The sequence below is a fragment of the Marmota monax genome, unplaced genomic scaffold (genome assembly GCF_021218885.2).
Source record: "Marmota monax isolate L192 unplaced genomic scaffold, Marmota_monax_Labrador192_F-V1.1 WCK01_AAM20220418_F8-fsc00001, whole genome shotgun sequence".
Taxonomy (NCBI): Eukaryota; Metazoa; Chordata; class Mammalia; order Rodentia; family Sciuridae; genus Marmota; species Marmota monax.
In genome coordinates, this window is record NW_026693777.1 from 39,715,001 (window position 1) to 39,737,174 (window position 22,174).

Here is a 22,174-nt window from a genome sequence, read left to right on the forward strand (position 1 = left end):
ATTTCTTCAGAATCCCAAATCAGCTGCTTAGCTCTGGAGTGGGGGTGGGGGCATTGCATTAAAAAAAAAAAAAGTGAAAGGGAGGGGACCCAGGAGTGGGAGTGAACAGGAGCGGAATGGAGCCTCTCAAATTTAAGAGTCTGTTTTTAATCACCCCTTTCTTACTGAAGCATCCCTAAGACTTCTGAAAACCTTCTTTTCTATTTTTCCTTCTTTTTAGACCCAACACTGCATATTGTTATAGGTAACATTTAGGATTTGAAAAGAATAATTTAATCCCCCTATAGTTCCTTAACTTAAAGGGCATTAGTTTTTAGAAGAATAGTTATTTAAAAGAAGCTTTTTATAAACTCAGACTTTATTTTAGGTGGATCTTCCTTTGCTCCTTAAGGAGACTGTATGGCCATTTAGTTTTGTTTTCCTTGTTGTTCTTTTTCTTCTTCTTCTTCTTCTTCTTCCTCCTCCTCCTCTTCTTTCTAGAAAGTTATAGATCCTCTGCACAGATAACTCCAGAATCCTCAGAAATGTGAGGTCTGAAGTGCTAATCTGTGTATTAAAATCAGTTGGTTTAAATCCTTTTTGTCTTCTTACAACAGTTAGAACAATTGATGCCTTGCTAGAGGAGCAAATAAATCCAAACTTAATCTTGTTTGTCACTTTGGTTAATGTTTTGCTTTGGAATATTTTGTATTAAGCAGATTTTTTAAAAACTCAGTTTTTTTTTTTGTGTGTGTGTGTAGGGATGTTGTGTTTACTGGTTTGGAAGAAAAATATGAATTATTACTTCAATTTTTTAAAAAAGATTCCTTCAGAAAAGAAGGAAAGTGTAGTGTTAAAATAAGAAGCTAGATGTGTGAAATGCCTGGGATTTTAGGATAAAACCAAAGCGATACTTAAAAGTAAAATATATGAAAGAAGGCTCTTTTTTTTTTTTCTTGCATCACTGAACAAATAAAAGGGTGTTAAAATACATTTTGGGGGCTGGGGTTGTGGCTTAGAGGTAGAGCGATAGCACAGCATGCATGAGGCACTGGGTTGTTCCGATCCTCAGCACCACATAAAAATAAAATAAAGGTGTTGTGTCCACCTACAACTAAAAAATATTTTTCAAAACTACATTTTGGTGTTCTCTCTCTCTCTCTCTCTCTCTCTCTCTCTCTGAATTCCATCTCTGTCCCCAAGTCTTCTTTCTCCATCTGCAGCACTTTTCTTTGGATTCTAAACAAAACTGGATTTTTGTAGTCTAGCTGTTTCCTCTAAGCTTTCCAGAGTATTTCTAAAATGTTCTTCAAGGAGTTTGATTCCAGTCCTGTAGAGATAGCCCTAAGTCCAGCATTGCTATGACAAAGGCTAAGGGGCTTTCTTGTGCCCCAGACCTGCTGGCTGACAGTTGGAATTTTTGATATATATTTTATTTGACGGTTCCAATAATGTGTTTGTCTCCCCTCCCACCCTTACCCCTTGGAGCCATCTATTACTTTTAAAACACTTCTTCTGGGTAAACCTTGGTTCATCCTTGTGAACTGTTTTTGACCTTCCCAGTAGAGTAACCAGCAGCTCTTGAAAGTTAAGAGGAGAAAGAATTCCACTCCCTCCCTTACCTGTTAACTTTGCTAACTCTCTTCCTAGCTGGGATCAGCAGAGGAATGGGGATTTTTTGTTTGTTTGTTTGTTTGCTAGGATTTTGTTGTTTGTTGGCTTTTTCCTACTTAGGCTTTCTATAGATTTTTCTCCCCACGATTAATGACAATAAATAACCCTAGAATTTTTTTTAATGTGATGGAATGGGATCATTTAATTTGCTTTCCTTTTGCCCTGTGTTATTCCTTATTTCTCCCAATTTTAGCGGCTTCATGATCTCGCAAAGGGAAGGGTTTCAATAAATAGCCCTCTAGCGCTATCTGGCGGGGCTCCAAACGCGACTTGCTCTCGCTCTCTGTCTTTTCCTCCTTCCCGCGCTCTCATTCTTCCTCTCCCTCTCTCTTCTCTTCCGCTCTTTCGTATCACCACCCACCTTCTCTCATCCTTCAGTCTCTTTTCTAGTTCTTAACCTCTTTTCCAGTGCAGACAGCTTGGAACGACCTAGCCAGGAGCTGATAACCCTCATTACTAGGTGGTGATCTGGCGACGGAACCCTTCCATGTCTTCCGTTCCCTACCCAGCTTGGATCACACACGTTCTTTGCTTTTCAATAACACCTTACTGTTACTAAACTTACTCCTTAAAGTCCCAGAGTGTCGTTTGGCAGTTGTTTGGAGGGGCTTAAAACTACGTTTATGAAGTTTGCAAGGAAGAAATAGGAAACTGAAATCCTGGGCTGGCGGAGCCTAGTTAAGTTTTAGGTCAGCAGGCCAAGTTTCACTGCGTGTCTGAGGAAGGGTCGGAGCTTCACAGGGGTGAGAACAGCGCACCGGCAGGCCTTCCACAGAGTCAGAGTGGGGGTGCAAGCGGCCTCCCACTGCCTCTGCGGATCCATACTTCACAATGGACGCTTGAGTCTGTGTCCTGGACCTGTTGGATATTTCCCCCACTTCCTTTAACCAGCTTTATCCCCTGCAACTCCTCACTCCCAGCAACAAATTTGGGAAGTGGTGGCAAAGAAATGTAGAGAGTGGGAAAACTCCCTGAAAAAACCCCCAGGGCAAAGGGAGGGCGAAGGGGGACCCAAGGAGACTTCCTGAAAACCTAGAGAGGGATGCAGTATTTGCCAGCATCCTCCCTCCTTTTTCGGTTGCACTTTTTATTCGTGGGGTTTTGTTTGTTTGTTGTTTTGTTTTTAAGTAACCTGTAAACACTCAGCAGTGTGGGTGAGGTGAGAGGAAATAGGGACCAAAGGAGAGATTCAGTTCGGGATTAGGTGCTTTAGAATGAGCACCAGGCTTTATCTACACTCTTAAAATTTCCTCCTCCCTCCTCCCCATCCCGCCTTTACACACACACACACACACACACACACACACCCTGCACACTCAGCCTTAGAGAAGTCTCCATTCCTCCCCTTTGAACAAACCTCTTCCGTCTAGTCCTTGAAAGACAGGGAAGGACATGTGGCCTGAGGGAGAGTTATGATTGCATTTTCTAAGATTTAGCTTTGACTTTGAAAATTAAGTGAGAGCCATATCCCCAATACAGACCCTATAGGTGGCTACTTCAGGTATGAGGCCTGTGATTTCTGTGATTAGTCAAACACTCATTCCCAATTCTGAAATTTGACCGACAGACACAAAAATGGAAAGGAGGGAGGTGGGTGGCACCATCTTAGGCTCGGTTTCCCAAGAATTGCCCCCACTAGTGTAGGAAGAAATCACAGTTGGGGTGCAAATAATTGAGAAATGTTATTAGGTCATCATTAGCCAAGGTGCGAACAATTGCAGCCCATTTTCACTTAAAATTGACCAGCTCCCAAGTGATAGATCGATTCAGAGTATAAAAATGATGTATCAAAACATCAATGTCGATTATTTGAAATATTGTAGTCGAATTTTTTATTGCTTCATCGGTTAAGTGTCTGAAAGTGCAGTGTTCAAACATATATTTATGTTGTCAATACTGTCAGAACTGTCAGTTTTACTATACTGGATTTGTACTACATTTCGAATTTGCTCATTTACATAAAATGCCCACCCTAGGATTCCCCCACCCCCACCCCATCTCTGGAAAATCCGTGTCAGTTTCCTCAAAGGATTCAGCAATCTTTGCCTACGCTAAAATGTGCACTACCTCTTTTACTCAATTTTCCACAATGAATTTCATGTCTTTTTTTTTTTCTTTTACCATTGGTAACTTTCAGAGGCACTAACTACTTTCTGCTCAACTTTGCCTATCCTTATCTCTTCTCTAAAATGGTATTGACATGCTTGTAAAGTGTCAGGCTTAAATACTCACATCCTGTTTCCAAATTATGCCATTTGAGTAGGAAAAAACAGATTTTACTGCACCTTCTTTGTCACCCTCGGGTAAACTCAGAACTCCACCAGGCAGATGTTCTCACAAGCATCAGGGTCCATCATCAAATTATCTAGAAGTCTGAAGTCTTCCAAGGAAAATGAATTTGTATATATATATATATATATATATATATATTTCTTTCTTTTTCCTTAAAAGCCATGATGGTAGAAAAAGAAATAATACATATGAATGATCAGCACGTTTTACTTTTAAAAGCTTTTGAACTCAATCGAAAGACACAAGTTGGAAGCAGAATTGACAGTTTTAATTCTACCTATTTTCACCTGGCACATCAGATCAGAGGCAATCATTTATTTTATAGGGTGTGGATTGGAAAGGTGGATAAAAAACTCGAATCCACTGAAGTCTCTATCCTAAAAATCGGGGAGAAATTAAAGATGTATTGAAACACAAACAATCTATCACTTAGTGCTCTCAGTCTAGATTAATTAAAATTTACAGATTCACATTCTACCTAATTTTATCCCCCCCCCCCCCCCCAGGATTCCCTTCAAGTCTGATAGGAAAGACAGAACCACTTCTGGACTAGCTGTAAGGATGTGTTTTTGTTTCCATTACCCTGAAGCACTTTTCATAAACCTTTTAATTTATTTAAATAAGTCTATTTGGACATTAGAAGAAGCTAACACACAAAGATAGCTTGGCTTTATACCATCAATCACAGCATTGAAAAGCAAAACAAAAAATCCAAATCCCGAAGCTAACAGAGAAGTTTTCTGAAACCCATCTTTGCCTCAACGATATAAAGTGCAAAGCAAAAGAAAGTTTGCAACTTGCATCTGTACGTCTTCCCATACGCGTTTATAAACATCTTCCAGTCCGTGTTGCGCGTTACCTCCCTCCGACACACACTAGAAGGCAGAGGCATCGAGGGATCGCCCCCTGAGAGCTGTGTTTACTTAGGTTTTTTTTAATCTCTCCGCCATGTATGACAAGTGTTACTTCAAGAAATTCATCAGCCTTCTACAGATACTTCCAGTTTTGCTGTAATGATCTGCAGAAGAGAACTGCCATCGCTTTCTCACATCCCAAGGTGTTGCAGGAACTCAGAGAGAGAGGGGAGAGTGGCTGAAACGCTTAATTACCGTGGGGGAGGGAGGGGCGTCTACCGAGAACCAAAGGCGGGGGAGTGAGGAAGAAAGGTCCTTTATCTGGCTGGTACCTGGAGGAAGATCCCAGTCGGCTCTCTGCGAGTATTTGGAAAAGGTATGGTTGCTTTTTTTTTTTTAATTCCTTTGGGGAGAAGTGATACCCTTGTGTAACAATTAGCTCAGACAATAAAAATAATTGGAAAATCAGTCGGAATTTCTGAGTTTTTAATTACGTTTAATTTTGTACTAAGCTGTAAAATTACGAATGCCCCTCAATTAAACACTTTTCTCTTGTAAAGCGTTTAACAACAATTATTCCTTAATCAGTCTGAATGTGAGTCACAAATGGTGCTTTTCCACATCAAAAGGACGTCCTTCGACGTTACCTTTTAGTCATAAGTAAGAGGATTAATTCCTATAATTAGAGGGATAAATATGTGCATAAATATATCTTTCACTCTCTCCTTAAAATACACACACACACACACACACACACACTTTCACTCTGTGTGAGACGTGGTCGGCTCTGGTAGGGTAAGTGTTTTTAATTGTCCGCTCTTGCCCCATCATCTCTTTGCCGGCGGGCGATTGGAACCGAGCAGACGCCAGCGCGAAGCACAGAGCCGGTGGGGAACACGAGCGCATACTACACCTACCCAAGGACGAACACACCGGTTGGGTACAAAGCTCGGGGTTCCAGGAGCTCTCCCCTACTCCAGGACGATCCTCCCGAGACAATAACCAACCTCCCACCCTTGCCCCTGCCCAGCGCAGCAAGAGTTCTTTCTTGTCGCTCCTCTGGTCCCGAAGAGTTGGAGGTCCCTGCCCTAAGCCGCAGCTCCAGGTTGACTCTTAAGGCTACAAATAAAAATTGAGCATGACCTTTTAAAACTCCTGTGTGAATATCTCATTTACCTAATGACTTTATGTCACCTAGGAAGAAGGTCAATTTCCTCTTAACCTTTTCCCCGCTGCTGCAGTAAGCATTCTTCCCTAATCAATGGTGGCTGGAATAATCAATTCCCATTTTATGATCGCTGACAAACTCAATCTCTGGGCGGGGAGTTAGCACGGCGGGGCTCGCTTCGGCCGGGACAGAGGTCTCTCTGGGTACGCCCAGCTCCGCCCGGCGCCGGGAGAAAGCTGCTCTCTCTTCTGTGGAGTTCAGAGACCTTGGCAAACTTCCCTCCCCCAACCGCCGGCGTGACTTCTGAGTTGTCACTAATCCGAACCTGATATTCACCAGAGCTCCTTCGGTCACCGACAACGCTCCCCGCTGCTGCTGGGGCCTCCCACTCACCCCTCCTCACGGTGTTTTCATTTCAAAGTCTGCGGGCAGGAATTGCCCCAACCCAAAGGAGTGTGTGTGTGTGTGTGTGTGTGTGTGTGTGTGTGAGAGAGAGAGAGAGAGACTTTCATTTAAATTTTAAAATTTATTTTTGCCTTCTTCAGCGTGGATCTCTCAGCAATTTTCCTGTGTCTCAGCCCGTTTAACTTTGCATAAACAAAGCAACAACCGCAGCCCAAGGGTGGGTGGATTACTGAGGGAAATAAAGGCAACCGTGGATCCACATTCTCTCCTCCCCCCCACCTCAAACTCTTCCTCCTTCTCCTCTCTCTCTCTTCCCTCCACTTTCCTTTTTTTTTTTTCTCATTTCCTATCTGGTTTTTCTCCTCTTACCTTCCTCCTCCACCTTCTCCTACAGTACCTGAGCCATCCAAAAAGATAGGTTTATCAGGTACCACTCTGTGCCTATTTAAATCCCTCACTTCCCTCTGTTTGGGGATGTTACTGAGCCAATTTCTCCTGCAAGCTAATTTGAAAGTTAATCTGGGGTAACATCACTGTTCTTTATTTTTGTGGGCTCTAAATATGAGCCCTTCATAGTTTCCATCTCTCTTAAATAAGTTAACTTTTACCTGCCCAGGGTCTGTTCCTAGATGGAATCTCCACAGTGTCACAAGCTGTTGACTGTTATCAAACAATCTAAAATGCTCCTCCAAGCTCGGATTCCATGGCAGGAAATTCACTTTTCTTGAAAAAAGCTGTCTTGTACACAGTTTATTGGGAGATTTCTTTTGAGGGTTCATCTCTCAGGATTGTATTGACCAACTAGTTAAAACTGGACCCCAGACTGAGCTATCTTCCCTGAGAATGTTCTCTTGGGCCTGCCTTGCCTATGGTGATAATCTTTGAAAAGGTAATTAAATTACCTTTTTGTCCCCACCCTCTTTCTTACCTATTACTTGTGGGCAGATATTCACCTAAAATTAAGAAGTTTTTCAAACAATCAAATGAAAAATGTAACTCTTGTACTTTTTATCCCCACACTCTTGTGTAAAAAACAAACGTGAGCTCACTGTGAGTCACATTCGTTCGCACAGTCTCCTGGGCCTGCTAGTAGCAGAGATGGCTAGCTAGCCCATGACTCCAGCCTGCCTGAAACTCTAGGGTCCACTGTTGGGCCTAAAAGTGCTAGAACAGCAGCCACTGATAGGCAGACAACCAGACAAGTTCAGGACCTGACCAGGGACAGGGAGTACCCTATTCCCAGCCTTCTCACCTCTATCATGCTTCAGAACAGGAAGTACTTTTGCAACTTGTTGCTGAGCTAAATTCCAAATTTAAATGGGTGTTGAAGGTTGATGAAGCCTGGAGCCACAGTTTCTAACACTTCAGGCTTTTAGAAGATTTGTTTTATATTCCCAGTTAGTGAGTTACATACTTGATTGGACTACAACCTATTAGGTCAGGAAGTGCCTGTATGGGAAATTTCCCATTACTAAGAGTCCTGAGTGGGACTTTTATCTCTATTTGACAGAGGAGCAGACAGATTGGGGATGGGCCCTTGACCTCAGATAATTACTATAGTCTTCCCTCTTAAGCAAATTTAATTCTCACGTGAAGAGTAATTAACAACCTCTGACAACTCACATGAGGATTTCCTTATCTTAAGGGCCCTCACAGGGATATTGAAGGATATGTTTCATACTAGTTTTTAGCTTCACTTCATTTCAACATCTTGCATTCCTTCTACTTCTCCAGTCTGCTGGAACACATTTAGTACAGTCTTAGGTCTGTTTACTAAACCAGCACATGAAATCATAAAATCCAGTCATGGCTTTTCTCTCCTTTCTACTCCCTACTCCTGACCTCGAGTGAAACTATGCTCTTATCGACAGGAGATAGATTCCAAGACTCTAGTGGAGGCCTGAAGCCATGGTTAATACTGAACTTAAAGATACTGTATATTTTTTCCTGTACATAAGTTTAATTTATAAATTTAGGCACAGTAAGAGAATAACAATATTAAAATGGAATAATTATAAACACATGCTGCAATAAAATTATAAAACTTATGAATTGTTCAGGTCTGGATTTTTCCATTTAGTCCTCAGACTATGGTTGACCATGGGTAACTGAAATTGTATGAAGCAAAACCTCTAATATAGAGGTACTACTGTACATTAGACTACTCTTTGTAAAAGGGAAATCCTTTAAGTTTGCTTAATTTGACAGCATGTCAGAAGAAAGAGATTTTTTAAATAGTGAAAATATTATTCTCTCCCTTTTCATAACAACTTTGTCCCTACTAGCATCACATTCAGGGTCATATATCAAAATTACTTATCAGAATGCAGGTCATAGTATTGGAAGAGGAACAATGACTATATAGACTACTAGCTTTCCAAAGGTGATTGAAGTCTCAGCAAATCTGATATTCTGAGTGGAGAGATACCTCATTCAAACATCTTGAGGGGAGAGGGTTGAATTAGATCACTTCTAAGTTTTTTTTTTTTTTTCCAACAGTGGGAACAAGAAGAAACTTAGCACTCAGGAGCTGAAGTTCAGAGTCTGCCATAAAGAGGCTGCATCCTGGGTCTGTCCTGTGATAATTGTAACTTAAGTTACCTAGCCGTTTTTTCTTTTCATTGAGACATAATATTTTTACATTTTTATGGGGTTCAGTATGATAATTTGACACACATCTATAATGTGTAATGATCAAATCAGGTGGATAAGCATTTTCATCTCCTCAGACATTAATCATTTCTACATGGTGGGAACTTTCATACTCTTCACTTTTTCATAGATCGATATAACCAACAGTTACCCTACAATGCTATAGAAAACCAGAATGAATTCCTCCTAACTTTGTTTTGGTGCCACTTATCTAATTTCTTTTCACCGCACTTGCCAGTCTCTAGTGACTATTGCACTCTGTTCTTCTGTGAGATCGACTTTTTATTTTCTACAAATGAGGGAGGACATGTGGACATGTGGTATTTGTCTTTATGTGTCTGGCTTATTTCATTTAACACCAATGACCTCCACTTTCCATCTATGTTGCTACAAATGACAGTATTTCATTCTTTTTTTTTATGGTGGAATAATATTTCATGGTATTATATACGTCACATTTTCCTTATTCACTCATCTATTGATACACACCTTGGTTGATTCCGTATCTTGGTTATTGTGAACAAAGCCGCAACAAATATATGAGTGCAGGTATCTCTTGGATATAATGATTTCATTTCCTTTGGATGCATACCCAGTAGTGGAATTGCTAGATCATATGGTAGTTCTATTTTTAGTTTTTTGAGAAATCTTAAAAACTACTGTTTTCTATGGCTGTACTAATTTACATTCCCACCAACAGTTTCTAAGAGTGACTCTTTCTCTGCATCCTCACCAGCATTTGTTATTATTTTTTTTCTTTTTGAATTAGCCATTCTAGTTGGGGTGAGATGATATCTCATCATGGTTTTAATTTGCACTTCCCTGATGATTAGTGACATTTACTTTATATATATATATATAATTTATTTATTTTTTTTGGAGGGGTCATTGTTTCTTCTTTTGAGAAATGCCTATTCAGATGTCTAAATCATTTTAAATTAGTTATTATTATTGTGTTTTAGTATTAAGTTTTTAAAATAACTTTATTTTATTTATTCATATTCATGTAGTGCTGAGGATCCAACCTAGTGCCTCACACACGCTAGGCAAGCGCTCTACCACTGAGCTACAACCCCAGCCCTGAATGTTAAGGTTTCTGAGTTCCTTTTGTTCTGAAGATTAATCTCTTAATTGGATTAATAGCAAATATTTTTTCTTATTCTATAGGTTGTCTCTTAACTATGTTTTTGTTGATCTTATTGTTGTTTTGTGGTGCTGAGGATTGAACCTAGGGCCTTGCTTATGCTAGCCAAATGCTCTATCTCTGAGCTACGTCCCCAGTCAACTCTGTTGATTGTTTCTTTTGCTGAGCAGAAGCTTCTTAGTTTGATGTAATCCTATTTGTCTATTTTTACTTTTGTTGCTTGTGAGTTACTTAACCTCTTTGAACCTCAGTAACCTCATGTATAAAAGCAGCAGAACAACATTTACTATTACTGGACACGTCTGTTGGCCCCCTTGGGTCCAGCCTTTCTTTCTCCATCCTCTTCTGTGTCTATGGAAGCTGGTGTGGATGGTTTTAAAATGCTGCCTTAGCCCATGCGTCCTGTTGGGCTTTTGAAGAGTGAGTTGAGTGGGGTCTGGGTGTTGATTCCCAGGGTCCCTGTGGGCTGGCTGCATGGGAGCCATTGCCCAGGCATACCTTCTGGGCAGAGTTGTCTTTCTGGGTTCAGGTAACCATGTTCCTCTCCATTACTCTCCTTGGGGTACTGCACTGCCCCTTGTGGTTTCCTAACACCCTGCTCACACCTTTTTAATATAGTTCCTTTATTAAGCTTTTCTCAAATTACCCATTTTGATGTGTACCATCTGTTTACTGCTGGACTTTGACTGATAGACCTTATAAATGTGTTTGAGGGATTAAAATTACAAGAAATAATGAACATAAGCACACACTGCAGTTCTTCACATATAATAAATGATTAATAAATAGGACTTTCCGTTATGTTAACAATGATCTTCGGTACAACTCCCTCATTTTATATGGGACAAAATGAAGACCCAAAGCAGTTAAGGACATATTCAAATACTAATTAACTAAAACTAGTATCAACCATGGGACCAAATCCCTGGACTATGGCTAGAAGTTCATTTGCCTTTCCATAGCACCTTGCTGAGCAAAACAGATGGGGAAGGAGGAAGATCCTTTTTTGATAGGTGTTGGGAAAAGGATTAGATGAACTGGAGCAGAGGTGTAGGAAGTGTAAGTGCTTTTCTATGTACCATTGGGTTTGTCTCTCTTTGATTACTGCTGAAATAAAGCATGTTGTACCAAATACAGCATGTTGTGCCAATTCCAGTGATTTCACTATGAACAGAATGGGTATGTAACAGGGAGAACAATATATGCTTGTCAGGTTAAAAACAAATTCATGAACACAAATTGAGGGTTTTACCAGGAGGCATAATAATGTTTCTAAGACATATAGGGTATAATAGAACCAATCTTCAAGTAAAGGCTGATTTTGGATTAGCAACATAGATTACATATGCATTTTATAATTCTGTAGAGTATGCTATTATGCTATGAACTCATATAGGAATAGAACACCAAGTCCTCACCCACAAATATTCCATAATTTGATAGCACAAACCATATGATAAAAATCATGTAATCATTAATTCCTCATTTCAATCAGTCATTCAAAGGCATATTTATTGTGTTGCAACATTTTTTAGGGACTCTCATAGATGCTGGCATATGAAAAGTAATTAAATATAATACTGGATTTAATAGGTTTATAAAGGGAAATAGAGGTAGGCACAAAAAAAAATTGGTATGAACAGAGGTAGAAATATACCAAGGCTGCTCTGGGCACCTTCAAGTGTTTGGGTCAGATAAGAAGTGTTGAGAATGGAAGAGGCTTTCCTGGGAAAGAATTAACTCTTAGCAAGTATGTCTCAATCCAACTACATGTTAGCCTTCTATATTTTTCCAAAATATGGATGATGCCAATATATTAATATTTAGCTTTTACTAATATAAATATTAATAAAAATAAAAAAGCATATGTAATATTGTATTTCACTTTACTGTAACAGGTTGACTGAGGTATGTATGGAATTGAGAAAAATTTAAATGTTTTCCTTGGTGACTAGAGTGTATAACAGGAAAATTGGAATAAACTTAAAAGGTGATATTATATGCAGAATCCTTGAAAATGTTACTGTAGAAGAAGATTACAGCAATGTAATTTACCAATTAGACCTTATTTATACAATGAGCTGAGCCAGGCTTATTTGAGATCTAAACATATAGTTTGAAAAATGAGTTGGAACAAATGCCTGGGGAGAAAACATAAAATAGGGCCATTTATCTCTGAGCCCAGATGTATTCATGTACAATTGGACATGTGAATAAATACAGCACAACTTAAACACGTTATTTCTATATATTCATTCATCATGAAATTGGTCATTTCTATCTCACTTGTAATTTATGCCTAAGTATGATTTTCTTTACCATGGCAATGCTACCAAATATTTGTCTCCTTGTTGAAGTCCAAACTACAGTTATATAACCCTGGCAAATTATTCAAGTTGCTTTTGTTTTGTTCAGTGACTCTCATCATCCTCCCTTGGTGTGTTCTCTCTACCCCTCATCTTTTTATTTATTTATTTTTTGTCTACCTCATATCTCAAAATCCATTCCCACTCACATTATTATGCTCACATGTATACAGGTGCATGTGTGTGTGCATGTGTGTGTGAATCTATTTTCATTTTTGCAAACTACAATTATGGATATAGCTTGGAACTTAAAAGTTCTTTCAATGTGTCAAGTGTAGAGATTTAGTTTCGTTTTCCTAATCTATTATAAATATTCTTAGTCTCTATTATAACGAACGGTTCTTTCTTTATTGTGATTCATTGTGTTTTGGATTCTTTATTATTTTCTTTCCACTAATTAGTCATATCTTGATTTATTTGAGCTTCTACTCAATAAAACATTAAGAAGAGAAGTATCTTTTAATATTTTTTTCTGTTTTAAAAGTAATACATGCTTATTTAAGACAATATGGCAATGCAGAAGAGTACAAAAAAGGGGAAAAAAATCACCCATAGACAAAATTAACAAATACAAAGCCTGCCAATATTTTATGTATTTTTTTTTTGCATTTTTTTCTATGAATAATTTCTTTTATGTACTTGTAATTGAACAAAATTTACCTACCAGTTATTAGATTGCTTATGACCATCTATTTAAATAGGTGTCATTAAATCAGTTATCATAATTCACTCTTCTATCCCACTGTTATTGGGCACTACTATGGTTTGAATCTGGAATGTCCCTCAAAATCTCATATGTTAAAGGTATTGTTTTCAGGATAGTGCTGTCGGAAAAAGGCAGAACCTTTGAGAGGTGGGGCCTAGCGGAGGTCTTTAGGTCATTGGGGTACCCTGAAAGGGGATTGTGGGACCCTGGTCCTTTCTTCTTTTTCTTTGTTCCCCTGGCTCCTGGGGTGAGTGGCTTTGCTGTACCTCACGCTCCCACCATAATATACTAACTTGCCAAAGGTGCAAAGCAATGGATCTGCCCAATCTTAGACTGAAAGCTCCAAAATGATAAGCCAAAATAAGCCGTTTCTTTTATCAGTCAATTTTCAGAGGCATTTGTTACAGTGATGGAAAGCTAACACAGTACGTTTATTTGTATATTTACATTTTTATTTTTGTCTGAGCTTCTGTAGTAAGCAGCTTTGGGCATGAATTTTTTTTTCAAAACTCAGGATAATTTTCTTCATCTGGATTCTTGGAAATAGACTAAAGGCTATAAACACCATTAAGTCAACATCTGAAAGCCTCTTGCACATTTTGAACTATTTGGCATGACTTCCATGACAATCTCCATCTTAATCTTCAGTCATTTTCAGTTTCTTTAACTCAGGGAAGAAATCCTGAGATATTCAGTTCACATTTCTGCTCTTAATGCAAAATATCTTCTTCAATACTATCTACTTTCTGTGGAGGCTCATTGCTTTTAGTCATCCTCACCATCCCTCTCTTTTCTTTCTTATCAATTCCCTTTCTCTACAAGTCACTCAAAGGCCCCTCACTATTCTCATCTGTCTCATCCTCAGTTGACTTGACTTCCTGGTTCATCAAATCCAGTGATTTCTGGTATGAGCTTACTAATGCTGCTCTCTACTCCCTCCTCTTTGTTATTTTTTATCCTCTTAGCCATAGTAGTACTCTGTTTTAAATGACCACTAATTATCCTTTTATTTTGTTTTTAGTATGATACATAGAAAAGTATAGATAAGCTTAATAATGAAAGGGATATTTGTGAACCAGCTACACAGCTACTTACGAAGGGGGACAGGTATTCTATTTCATATATATTTTTTTCTTTTATTCTTTTGCTTTTGACTCCTGCTGTAATTACCATCCTGAAAACTTTGTCAACAGTTTTCCAGTGTGAATATTCTTGAACTATATGAATGATATATAATTATAATATAGATTAGCCTCTTTATATACATGACCATCCATGGATCAACTCAGGTGGAAAATATATTTTTGAAAATCATGACATATGGAACATGTATAGTCTCCCTCTTGTCATTAATCCCTAAACAGTACAATATGACAATTATTTATATAATATTAGATTTATAAATAGAGATGATTTAAAGTATATGGAAGATTGTGCATAGATTGTATATAATTACTTCACCATTTTATATGAGGGACTTGAGCTGTTTTCGTATCTGCAATTTTCTGTAGATACTAAGGAGCAATTGTATTTGCATTGTAATTTTGTAGATTCCTAAACAATATATTATTACATTTTGCTTCGAATGGTATCATACTCAAAGTCATCATTTTTGATTCATTTTTTCATTTTTAACACTTTTTTTGGGTGTAGTTTGACATTCCATTGTACAAATACAACAAAACTTATTTATTTATTCTTCTTTGTGTTGTTGTCATTTTATTGTTGTTGCTATTATAAAGAGTTCTGCTGGGGCTGGGGTTGTGACTCAAAGGTAGAGCACTCACCTAGCATTCGTGAGGCACTGGGTTCCATTCTCAGCACCACATAAATATAAAACACAGATATTGTACCCACCTAGAACTAAAAATAATTTTTTTTAAAATGTTCTGCTATAAGCACTCTGATATGTATTTCTTGATATTTATGTGTAAAGATTTTTTTCAAGATTTAGAATATAAACCTAGGGTTATATTATCTGAGATTTTATTATTTAAGTATTCAACTTTCTAAAATAATGTGAATTATTTTCCAGAATGATTTTACGTTCCTGCTAGTAATATATAAGATGCCTTATTGTTTGACATTGTCTTTTTCTAACACCTGATAATCTTTGTCATTTTCTGTTTCTCCTCTTCCTCATTCCTCCTCCTTCACTTCCTTCTTTTTTCCTTCTCTTCCTCTTCCTCTTCTCCTCCTTTCTTATTTTTCTCCTCTTTTCCCAACCTAATGAGTGTGGAAATGTATCTCACGGTAGTTTTTAATATACATTTTCTAAACCACTGAGAGGGTAGAACATCTTATATACTTTTTCTTTATTCTTATTTCCTCTTCAGTAAGATACTTATTTATCTACTTCCCTTATTTTTATTTTTTAAACACTTTATTTGTTCTTATTCATTATACATGCATGATAGAAAGTATTTTGACATATTATACATATATATAAAGGACAACTTCTCATTCTTCTGGTTGCACATGGTATGACATCACATTGGTCATGCAATCATTTATGCACATAGGATAGTAATGTCTGACTCATTTTAGTATCTTTTCTATTCCCATTCCTCCTTCTTTCCCTTCATTCACCTTTGTCTAATAGAAAGTACTTCTACTCTTCCCTTATCATCCTTGCCTTATTGTGAGTTAGCATCTACTATTGTGAGTTAGCATCTACATATCAGAGCAAATATTCAACCTTTTTTGTGTGGGGGGGATTGGCTTATTTCACTTAGCATGATAGTCTTCAGTCCCATTCATTTACCAGCAAAAGCCATAATTTCATTTCTATTTATTGCTGAGTAGTATTCCATTGTGTGCATATACCACATTTTCTTTATCCATTCATCTTTTGAAGGGCACCTAGGCTGGTTCCATAGTTTAGTTATTTTGAATTGAGCTGCTATAAACATTGATGTGGCTGTGTCACTGTAGTATGCTGATTCTAAGTCCTTTGGATATATACCAAGGAGTGGGATAGCTGGGTCAAATGTGGTTTCAATCCAAGTTTTCTGAAGAATATCCATGCTGCTTTCTGTAGTGGTCGCACCAATTTGCAGTCCCACCAGTCGTGTATGAGCGTATCATTTTCCCCACATCCTTGCCAACATTTATTGTTGCTTGTATACTTGATAATTGCCATTCTGACTAGAGTGAGAAGAAATCTTAGTGTAGTTTTAATTTGCATTTCTCTAACTGCTAGAGATGTTGAATGGTTTTTCGTATATTTGTTGACTTATAGTATTTCTTCTTCTCTGAAGTGCACGTTTACTTCCCTTACTTTTCAATTGAAGTATCTCTTTTTTTTATTTATTTATTGATTTTTTAGTTTTTGGCAGAAATAACATCTTTGTTTGTATGTGGTGCTGAGGATCGAACCCAGGTCGCACGCATGCCAGGCGAGCGCACTACCGCTTGAGCCACATCCTCAGCCCTGAAGTATCTCTTTATTATTAACTTTATGAATTCTACATCACAACTATCTTCTTCCAATTTATGGCTTTTTTTCCATTTTATTTTAAATGTGTTTTGTTGGATGAAAGTTTCAAATTTTACTACAGAATAATTCATCAATATTTCCTTTATGACTTATGCTTTTTTATGTTTTGTAGAAAAGATTCATTTGTACTCTAAAGTTATCAAGATGTTATTATGTAAAATGCTTTGAAAATCTTATTTTTTCTTTTTATACTTAATGATTTTCCAACAGGGAATATATTTTGTGTGCAGCAGTGGGGTAAGAATCTACATTCATTTTCTTTGTATAGACAACCAACATTCCAGCTCCATTTCTTCCTCAGCCATCTTTAGCCCACTTCTCTTATTTATCAAATTGTCTATAAATTCTTTGAGCTTTCAATGCAAATGATAACGTTGTCTGCAGAAAATGACAAGTTTTATTTCTTCTTCTTCACCTGTGACTTTATTGACTTATTTTCCTTTTCTTTTCCTACATTCCTCTCTTTCTCTACTTCTTTTTCTCTCTTTCTCTTTTTCTCTATTTCATCCTTTTTGCTCTCATTTGCCTTATCGAGTTCCAGATCTCCAGGACAAGTTTGAAGAGAAGCATTTTTAAATTGTGGATGTGGTTATCTCATTCCTAACTTGAAATGAGTGTTTATCTCTCTCTTTTTTTTTTTTTCATTACAAATGCTATTGACTGTGGTTGATAACAATCTACATCAGATTGAGGAAGTTTTATGTCTTATACTTAGTTCACTAAAACTTTAAAATTTTAAAAAAATGAGTGTTGAATTAGATGATTTTTCTATATGTAATGAAATGATTATTTTTATTTTACTATTACTGTGTTTATAGTCTTTCTAATATTGAACAGCTCTTGTGTTTCTGTGCTACATTCATGTTGTCATTATACTATCTTTATTGAATACAATTAGATTTAGGTGAATATCTTGCTTAGGATTTTTGAATTTCTATTGATGTGAGAGAATAACTAGTCATTTCTTTTTTCTTTCTTTTCAAGAACTGTTCATCATCTTTGCCTAACTTTTAATACCTTTATTTTATTTTATTTATTTTTATGTGGTGCTGAGGACCGAATCCAGTGCCTCACATGTGCTAGGTAAGTGCTCTATCACTAAGCCACATTCCCAGCCCCATCTTTGCCTGATTTTGGTAACAGGTTTTTTTAGTGACCTTATATAATAAATTAGAAGTAAGGAGGGTTCTTCTCCATTTTTATTCTATGGGTAAATTAGTATTTGATTGAAGTTTTCAGTTTCTTAGAATAATGTTAGAGTTTTCTTTTAAAATAATATTGTCTTTCTTTTAAAGAAAAATTCTTAATTACTGATGCAGTTTCCTTAATTTCCAACAATTTATATCTACTATTTCCTTTAGAGTCATTTTCTACAAGTTATTTTACATAAATTTATCAACTTCAAGTTTTTAAATTTCTTATATAATGATGCATATTAATCTTATAATACCAAATATTTTTTGAAATATCATACTCCAAATATTCTTTATTTTTATTTATTTGTTTTTTTGTGGTGCTGAGGATCAAACCCAATGCCTCACATTTGCCCAGCAAGTGCTCTGCCACTAAGCCACAACCCCAGCCCAGACACCATATTTTTAAGTGTCTGTCATATCTATATACATGTTCCCTTTTTACTCCTAATATTTCATGGATAATACAATTCAATTTGTAAGATAGGCCAGTGAATTTACCTTCTCAAAATAGTTTACCTTTTAAAAATACATAATTAATAAAACTGTAAGACAGATATGATATAGCTAGCTTCTCATGGAGATAAATTAAGCAACAAAAGGCCACCCAACAGATTAACTTTAGTAATGCATTTATTCATACAAATTTTAAGAACCCCTATACCTGAGAGGCATGGTGGTATAATGGAAAGGATGCTGGCCCGGGAGTCATGTGACTTGTTTCCCCACAGGGTCTGACTTTAGACATGTCTCTGGCATTATTTGTAGCTGACCCTTTAGATACTATCTAAGAATGTCTGCATACCTATGGTTCTATATATTTTAGGACAGTAAAGAATTACCTGGTCTCCTCTCTCACTGCCTATTCAAAGTAGTGCCAGAGCTATAATCCTGAGAGGTCCTGATAAGATTAAATCATGGATAGCTTGGGGCAGATGGGGTGGGAAGAGGGGTAGAGAAAAACTGAGCTGATTCAGTTTTTGAAGGGTGCGTTGTTTGATTTTTATTTTATGTTGTCTATTTTGATCATATCATCAATTATTCAGTTTCCTAAGAGTTTAAGCAAACTATATTTATTCTTAGATAAATGAAAAATTAAGCTTGAGGACATCGACTTATTCGACTTATTTAAAATTACATATATCAGATTAAACCATTCAGCTAGAAATAGGAACATAAAATAATAAAACAAAAAAAAACCCCAATTTCACTTGATCTCATGCCATTGGATTATATACACTGGTGACATTCTATTTTAGGTTGTGATTTTGTGGAAGGCAAGAATGTAAAATTCAGAGTATAGTGTAAGTACTAAAATTCTTCAATCTATGGATCTGAGATGATGTTATAGAAGCAAGACACAGCAGGCACTCTTTTCTTGAATTCCATTCTTAACAAAAGCAAAAAAAAAGAGCACTTTGAGTTCTACTGGTTATTTAGGAAAGTGGAGAACTCTTGAAGACCATACTCTGAATCTCTCTTTTTTTTCAGAGACATCACATTGTAGGAAAGGTTGAAGGACTTATAACACATTTATATGCATGTGTAAATTCAGGCATGGGAGGACTCTTTAGGCTATCTCTGTGAATCACTTAAAATATTCTTAGCTGTAAAGAATAGAAAACTCAATTCTGACTGGCTTAAGCAATTAAAAAAAAAAAAAAAGAAAAAACAGTTTCCATTGGCAAGAGGTGAGAAAACTTCCTTCTCTCTTTATTTTTGATTCTCTTGGCTTTGCCTTCTTAGGTGTATCACCTTTATCCTGAGGCTGGTGACAGGTGTTCACAGAAGTTCTGAGCCTCCTATTCTACAACCTCACCAAGGGGAAGAGTGACTGTTTTTCTTTCTCTGGATGCTATTGTGGGAATATGTGTGGGAAAAAAAAATCAGGAAGGTTCCAGCAAAATTTCTGTCACATCTCATTTCCATGACCTCATGGAAGTCTTCACCAGGGATCCTGAACTTATTGGAGGGAGGTCCCAGCCCTGCAGTTGGGAGCAAATGTTTTAACCAAATTACTGATACACAGTGTTGGGGAGGGGGTGCATGGAATAGATAGTGAGAAAATGAAAGTGGCTCATTCTAGGAAGTAGTCATCAGCTAGAGACTTAGGTCCAATTTCTGGCAAAAATTTAGCTAAAGTCCATATTAACATCAAATACCAGCCAATATGCTAAATTTGCATTTGAATAATAACCATATTCAATTCTCATAATAATCTAAGGTAGATACTGTTGTCACCTGTTTCCCAGTTGAGGAGATTAATGCTTTTTAAGATTAGGCAGTTTGTTCAAGTTTACACAGAAAGTAAAAAGTAGAATCAAGGAACATGGGCTAGAACCCTTTTCTTTAAGGGTTTTCGATTTCCCAGGGAGGCATTTTCTGATTTCTGGATGTGATAAACCATTTAATTATTGTACAACAATAGCATCCTGGGGAGGTGGTTCTTCTGTGGATAGCTTTGGGTAGTATATTATGGGACCCATTTGTTTTTCAAAATGAAGTGGATAATAATACCAACAACCATGAAGATGACAAGTTTGGAAAAACAGTATGAACTCTTTTGGACAAAGGACATTTGTTTAAACACACAGAAAATATCATAGTGGAAAAGCCTTTTCTTTGTAATACAAATTTTCTAAATTGAAAAAAAAAAGACTTTAAAAGGAGAAGTTAGAAATTTAGTAGCTTTTGGAAGGAGATCATATTACCTGAGGGAATATGTATAATTGAGGAACAATGACAAATTTGTAAAAAGATGAATGTCTTATTGGCTAGACACTGTGAATTGAGATACCTGTGTTCATCTGTTGTGTAGAATCATTTTGGAAATAACTTTTTAGTGAAATGGGAAACAATAGATGACCAATGATTTATTTATTTATTTGTTTATTTATTTATTACAGCTTAAAAGACAGTTTAGAAATTGAACACGATGCAAATTAAGGAAACCTACAGCTATTGCATTGAAATGCTATTAATTATTTCTATTTTAGCTACTGGCATACAAGTATACAGATTCAAATTTTTGGTTTTTGGCAGAGTAGGACATTTAATTGTTTGGATTTTCTTAGAAATCACAGTCAAGTCCAGAAATCAATTACAAAAGAGATGTTCTTTCTTTCTTTCTTTTTTTTTCATATGACACTTTCTATTTGTCCCTGAACAGGTTTTGCAAGAAAAACTCTGCTTATTCTGAAGGCAGGTGGCTCCCTGCTCTGCTGTTTTGGAGCTTCAATCACTAGTGACATACCTGCAATCCACAAAGTCCTGGGTGTCTCCTTTAGCTATCATCATCTGAAAGACATCTAAAAGGGCTTTTTAGTGCTTGAGAGCATTAGGTTTCATTTCTTGCATTCCACAATCTAAGTGGAAAAGTTGATCCACACTGACATGAAGGGCTCAATTCTGCATGAACTTTTTGTTTTTCCACCAGAAATAATCCTTTCTTTATTTCTTTTTTGTGCAAGGCTGAAGTTCACCTAAAAATTGTTGACTCTTTCCTAGAGACACATAGTCTAGCAAAACTAAACCCATCCCACTAAAACTGACATCAACTAGCAAAGGCATGGCTATTTTTAATAATAGAGACATGTTTGCAGAATGACTAAACTTGCTAAGCAGCAAAATATAGACAGTGTGCTAAGATCAAGAAGAGTCAATCAGCAGCCACTCCTGTTATTTTAAAATAGACATACTATGCTTTTAAAACAGTATTATTTCAATAAAACAATCCACAAATAAATACAAAACAAAAGGGCAAATGTAGAGACATATTGCAAGTAAGCATGCATACCAAAAAGGTAAGTGCAAATTAGATTTGAATATTCATGAGTCACAAATCATTGACAGTTTGAAATAATGCAAAACAGCTTTATAAATGAGGTTAAGGCAAGGGACATCAAAGAAATGCATCGCTAAATCAATAGCTGTTTGTGCATATACTTGTAAATTGTGGTTACTGTGTTTGTGACATGGGAGAAAAAATACTGTGTATCTGATGAAGGAGGATGAAACATAAATATTCCTTTTGTATGTTGTAGTTTTGCAATTCGTCATGCACTTGGAGACCAGCCAGGTAGAAAGTGGTTGGACATCATATCTCTCACCCAAGACAGAGTTTCCTTTTCAGAGACAGAGTTTCAGGCCTATTCCTGAAGAGCCCTTGCTTGCTCTCCTAAACAGAATTCAACACACAAGGATTCCCGTACAGCTAATTTCTAAAATAGCATTTAGCATATA